Genomic DNA, 7,080 nt, shown 5'->3' on the forward strand with positions numbered 1-7,080 from the left:
GGAGAAATCCCCTTCAAATCATCAAGAGTGTAGCCAATAGCTCCTCGGTGTTTCTTCAATATTTCCAATAACCTTTCTTCCTCAATCTCTGAAAGCTTAGAACTAATAATAACAGGATATATTTTCTTATCATCAATATGAGCATATTTAAGATTATCAGGTAAAGGCTTTAAATCAAAAACAGGATCTTCCTTTGGTGGCGGTGTTGTACCCAAATCTTCCACCGGTAAATCATGCTTGAGAATAGGTTGGCGAAGAAAAATTTCCTCAAGCTCATCTCTTTCTTTCCTAAAAACTTCACTCTCGCTATTTTCCAAATGTTGCTGCAAAGGATTATTAGGAACAAGAACAATAGATGCACACTGCTCCATTTTAAAATCATTATTAGGCAAATCAGCTTTATAAGGAGTTTTGGTAAATTTAGAGAAGTTAAACTCATAAGATTCACCAGCAAATTTAGTCAAAATTTTCTCTTTCTTGCAATCTATAATAGCTCCACAAGTATTTAGAAAAGGTCTACCAAAAATGATAGGACAATAATCACTAGCAGCAGAACCAAGTACCAAAAAGTCAGCAGGATATTTAATCTTACCGCATAGAACTTCCACATCTCGAACAATACCAATTGGAGAAATAGTTTCTCTATTAGCCAGCTGAATAACCACATCAATATCTTCAAGTTCACAAGAATCAATTTCATGCATAATCTCCGTGTAAAGCTCATAAGGAATAGCACTAACACTTGCACCAATATCACATAAACCATAATAGCAATGATCACCAATTCTAACAGATAGCATAGGAACACTAACTTGTTTGGGTTTATTAGGATGTGAAACAATGTAACAACCCAAAAATTTCAAAACAAACAAATTTAATTTTCCCTAGTTCCAAATTTTGGAACCAACAAAAACTTTTATTAAAATAAGAATTGATACATATAGATCTTGTTTAAATCTTGTGTTTTGCCATGATGAGTGTTATTATGCTTATGTGCTAAACCCTAAAACCCCAAAGTGATCAAGTGAAGATCACCAATCAAATAAAATACAAGAAAAATAATTCAAATAAGAAAAACCTTAAACCCTAATCTTCTCCAAAATTCATTTTGGATATATTTTGAGAAACACAAATTAAAATAAAAGACCTATGGGGACATATAGCCCTAATAGGTAAATCTTGAACCCTATCTTTATTAATCATGCTAAATGGTGGTGAACCTTTGAGAACCCCACAAAACCCTAAACCTCACCCCTCTTCTCACCACCCTAGTTAAAATGAAATAAAAAGAGAATTAAATAAGAAAAAGGTATATGTGCCTATGGCTATTTTTTTACCCTAAGCCTTTCTACTTTGCTTAGAGGTTTGGAAAACCTTCTTACACCTTACCTAGTACCTATCAAACCAAATCCAAGTGGTTTCCAAAGAAAATAAAAAGAAACTAAAAATGCCATAGAGGCATATGTAAGAAAAGTGCAAATTTGTGAATTTGAGAAGTTTGACCCTAAGACTTGTTGTGAATGGATGGATCACTTCCATATACCATTTCAATACTCAACAACATCAATTGGGCCAAGAACACTCAAATCAAAAATCAATACAACATATGCATAGAAGCATATGTGCCACATAGCCATTTCACCAAACTTTGACCTATGGCTTTAAACCTTGACCAAATGGTGTGAAACCATCTCTCAACCTAATATAACACTAAATTGACCCTAACCCATGCCCAAGTGAAGCAAGGTGAACCCTTTTCAAAAATAATAAAACTTAACACATCACCTCTTATGTGTTATGGCCATTTTTGCAAATCTTTGACCAAGACCCTTTTAATTAGTTTCAATGGTTTGAATATGTTTCTAAACTAATAAGAATCACTTTAGAGTCAACAAAAGTCAAAACAAATGGAGAGAAATCAATTGGTGAGAAAATCCCATTTTCACTCAATTACACATAGAGCCAAATTTGCAAATCTTCAACCAAGGCCACCATTGCTTGATCTCTTGCTTATAGAATACTTATATATGATAAACAAACACTTTTGCATCAAAGAAACAAGAATCAAATCAAAGGAAAATTTAAAACTCACATACATGTGATAATGGTCATATGTCACTTTTATATTTTCTTCCCCACTTTGCACCCCTGGTTTTGACTTTTCTTCAACCAAACTTAGTCAACTCTCTCCATGTCATCCAAGACCATGTCAAGGTCAACAACTTTCATGTTGACCACCACACCTCTTGTTGACCAGGTTGACCAATATAGTGCTGCCAAGTGGAGACTTTGAAATAAAGAGAAGATCATCTCACTTTTGCCATTCTGCATTTCTTCACCAAATTGACCACCACCACCACCATTCCACTTCTATGAATATATGTTTGAGATCCACCAAAGGATTTTCAAAAATTTGAAACTTTTTCTCTTGCGGGCATTTAACCAAACACCTGGCAGGCAGGAGTAAACTTTGTGCCCATACCTCATTTTCACCTTGGACCAAGTCCAAAGCTGACCATCCCTGCTGCCCTGGAGCTCCCTCACACCTCCCATCACCAGTACAAGCCACTGCTCCCCTCTCTCTTGGTCACCATGACCCAAAACCCACACCATGCCGGCCACTTGACACCTCACATGCCATCCCTTCCTCCTCTCCCATCCATCTCCTCTCACCTTGTCAGCTGACCTCCCCTGACCCTCCTGAAGCTGACCATGCACGCGCTGACCCGAGACGACGTCGGCATTGACCAGCAGCTGCTCGTCCAGACCACGCCCAGACGCGCCCAGAAGACGCTCACCCGCGCCAGGACGCGCCCGATGGCAACCCTGGACGCGACGGAACGCCGCCGTGCCCCATCGCCTCACGCCTCCTCTCACTCTGCCTGTGCCCCGCCGCCTCGCCATGACGCCGCAGCCTCCCAGACAACCTCACTGGCCCGCGGGAACCCTGTGCACGACGCCATGATCGGCGACCACCCGCCACTGCCGCCAGAGTGCGAGGACGATGACGAGCGCCATCGGCCCTCGTTTTCACCACAATCAAGCTCTACAGCTCCGCCATGACGTCGCCTGCACGAGAGCATCATCGCCAGTACCCCTGCGACCCCCCTACCGTCGTCACCATGACCGACCGAACCATGCCGCGCTGCCCTCCCTCGCCGCTATAAAAGGAGGCATCCCCGCACCTAGCTCTCCACACCAATCTTGCTCACCTTCCCCTTCTCAAGCTCCTCGTCCACTCGCCTTGCTCGATTAGCCTCCGCCGCCGTCCAATTTGACCACCGGAGCCGCGGAGGTGCTGAGAAGAGCGCCGTCGTTGCAGCGCACCCCCGGCGACGAGACTGCTACAGGCTGCCTCCCCTTCCTCGACAACTTCTTCTCCGCGCCTCGCCGACCCTCTCCGCGCCGCCGGTAAGCCGTCGACCCCCTGCCCGCATCGCCGGTGACCTCCCCTCTCGCCGGAGACGAAGCCGTCTCTGGTCCGTTCGATCTCCGTCTGATCGTGCGGTTTAGATCACGCGTACCGGTTCGGTGCTTTAAGACGGGCTGACAGCTGGGGCCCGCGCTGTCAGTCGGCCCGCTACGTGTGGAGCGTTAGCTGGGCCGGCCCAATTCAGTTCCCGCCCCCGTTTAAATTCAAACTAGTTTATTTCTTGTTCATTTAAATTACAATCTGGTGTTAACTTTGAAATTTAATAGATCCAAATCTACTGAGCCAATTTCAACAAATTTTATATATTTGGAAGGCTCATCAAAAACTCTATCCAATGCCACTGGATTCAAATCAAAATATGTTGTAGAATTTGAATAGTAAAAATAACAAATCAGTAACTTTTCAAACTTCAAATAAATCTTAAAAATCAACCATAAACTATTTTGAGGTGGTTCCACCTCTCAAAAATCACATTTGATGTTGTCTAATTTATTATGTAATAAAATACTATAGTTGTTTCATATAATCTTGGGCTAAACTCAAATAATGGCTATCTGGCCATTACTAGCCCATTTAAATTATTGTCCAAATTTAAGATTTCAAATCTATGAGGTATAGCACCTCATTTAAATCATCTTCTCAAGTTGTATGAAGTAGTGTGATAACCCTGGTTGCTTGGTCTCATATTTGTTCACTTATACTAAATGTTTGCCATAGTAGCATGATAAATTGTTCCCAACAAATTATTAAATCCTATGGGAGTGTTTCTCTCATTTAAATCTTGTCATGAACAATTCAAAATGAGGTAGAGACTCTGGTCATTTAGGTCTCATATGAATTGTTGATGATATTAAATCTTTACCTTGTTGGGATTAAAAGGTATGAGGTGTTCACCTCATTTAAATCACTTTCTCAAATGATAAGTATGAAGAGGTGGACTTGGGTCAACCTAGGTCATATTTTATTCATAAGAGAAATTAAATCTTAATGAGACAATGAGAAGAAGTTATATCTCTGAATAATTAAAAGCCACACCTTATTTAGTATGAGAGGAAATTATTTTTCCTAAATAAGATAACAACACCTTTAACCACTTAATAGTACTAAGTGATGCTAGTTTACTTGTGTAGATTATATGAAGTGTTTCACTTCATTTAAATCTTGTCCCAAGTATTTTCATATGAAGTTTGAACCCCTGGTCCAATACTCTCACATGAAATACTTGGAGTTTTTAAATCATAATAGGCCTTATTAAATGGTATGAGGTATCCCTACCTCATTTAAATCATTTTCTCAAATGATGATGATGAATGGTTGACTTAGGTCAACATAAATTCATGTGTGATGGTTTGAGAAATTAAATCTTAAGAAGATTCAATGAGAGGAAATTATTCCTCAAGAACTATATGGAAACTATCTTTTACATATACAATGAGAGGAAATTATTCTTCCTCAAAACAATACCACCAATGCACCAAATGGTATTAATTATGTGAATAGAATAGTTTGTGTGGATATATGTGATGTTGGGAAGAGCCAATGAATTGTTTGGTGATTGTATCCTCGTATTCGTATTTTAGACGCTAGTACCGAGGAGTATCAAGAGGAGGAGGAAGTCTACTTCCAGGAAGAGGAAGACCACTTTGATCAAGTACACCACTCAAGGCAAGCTATTACCAATACAAGCTAGACTATTGCAAGCTAGTATTCTTGCATGCTATTACCAATGCAAGCTATGTTTTTTTGAAAGCTATTATCAATGCAAGCTAACACCCTTGCAAGCTAATAGTCTTGCAAAGTGCAAAGCTCTACTAGAGCAAGGCACACCCACCACTACTTTTTACTTTATGCTTATGATCCTATTTCCCAGTTTTATTCTTACAAGCTTTGGTTTTTGATTATTTATAACTTGCTTTTATAGTTAACTTTGGTCTAGAAATAGAGTACTACAAGAGTATCAAAATTAGCCTAGCAAGCTCCAAGATATTTAGCATCCCTCAGGACTAGTTGCTAGTGCTCAATATCAGAATTGACTACTCTAGATGGGAACTTGTGAAATGAAAAGACTTTGAAAACCTTGGAATGATGAGTCATTCTATTGAAAGATTTTGAAGGTGAATATGACTGGTGAATGACTTGGTGAATTTTACAAAAACTGATGGTTGGGTTTGGATGCGATACCATTCCAATTTTGCAAGTACCCCCACAATACCTGATATGGGTAGGGCTTAACTAGAAGTTTATGTATCTTAGTATGGGTTCCCTCTAAACAAGCGTCATCGGGGTTATGCTGGAGGCTGCCTCTACAAAAGTGAAGTGATGTGATATGACGTGAAATGAGGTGAATGTCCGGCCCAAGCCCTGTGCAGTTCCTGTGCCGACAGCTTGTCTTCACCGGGAGGCCAAGCTCATGGGGAGAGATGCCTATACTAAGATATGTAAGTGAAAGGTTATGGTTGGTAGTCCGCACACGGAGTGTGGTAAATCAGGGCCGCTTAACCCCGACGGATTATTGCAAATGTTGTGGCACAAGTGTACGACCTCTGCAGAGTGTAGATCTATTCGAATAGCCGCGTCCACGGTTATGGACGGTTGGAATGGCCATACTGTTCCGTCATCAGACCATTTTTTTTCAAAATGTGACATGTGAAGGGTGACTTGAGTTTTGAACTTGAAAGGTGAATGGTGAACTTGACTTTGAATCACAACTGAGTTGTGGGAATGACACTAATGTTCCCACTTGAGTTAGTTGAGCAAATGAAGGTTTTTGATTACGAAAGTGTTTATGAAATAAACCGGCTTTATGCAAATGAAACTAGAGCTTAGCATCCCCTTCTATAGTTGATAGTGTTTACCTTAGTATTAGTTTGCAGTACTTTAAAGTACTCATGGCTTTGTCCCTGGCTATTCAAATGGCCAGACTATGAAGAGGAGTACGAGAACCCGGAAGAAGGACAGCGGACGTCTACGACAACTAGGATCACTCCCGACGTCAGGTTGCTGTGGAACAGATGGACCGTGACCACTACTACTACGCTACTTCGCTTCCGCTATGTGTTTTGTATTTGATCAATAGATCATCAGCTATTGTAATGAGACTGGATCATGTGATCCCTTATTGTAAGACAAGTACGATGTTGTAATAAATGATGTGTTGTGATATTAATCTATTATGTCTCGCAAAAACAATATTCCTGGGATTGCGATGAATGGCATAATAGGCATCTGGACTTAAAAATCCGGGTGTTGACAAGTTGGTATCAGAGCCATTGTTTGACCTTAGGAGACCCTAGTTAGAATGGACGTCTGCAAAACTTAGCTTCAAAAACCAAAGAAGTGAATAATTGTGAAAAACTTATTCTCACTCTTATCCTTGAAATCTTTTTCAAAATGAGAAATTCATACTCTACTTTCTTTGTAGCACTATCTAAAATTTTGCACACTTGAATACTTCTCTAAATTTACTCCTCCTCTTTGCTCACAGATGAAGTACCAATGGGAGTCCTATAAGCTTGGATCCGGAGACGACAAAAGTTTCGAAAAGGAGTTGAAGCAACTGGTGGACTATCTGGGACATCCGTATCCCGAGTTCTTCGGAATACCCCTCAAGGCTCAGTCAGGAGAACCACCTCAGTGGGACGTCTCTA

This window comes from Lolium perenne, chromosome 4, assembly GCF_019359855.2.
Source record: "Lolium perenne isolate Kyuss_39 chromosome 4, Kyuss_2.0, whole genome shotgun sequence".
Taxonomy (NCBI): domain Eukaryota; kingdom Viridiplantae; phylum Streptophyta; class Magnoliopsida; order Poales; family Poaceae; genus Lolium; species Lolium perenne.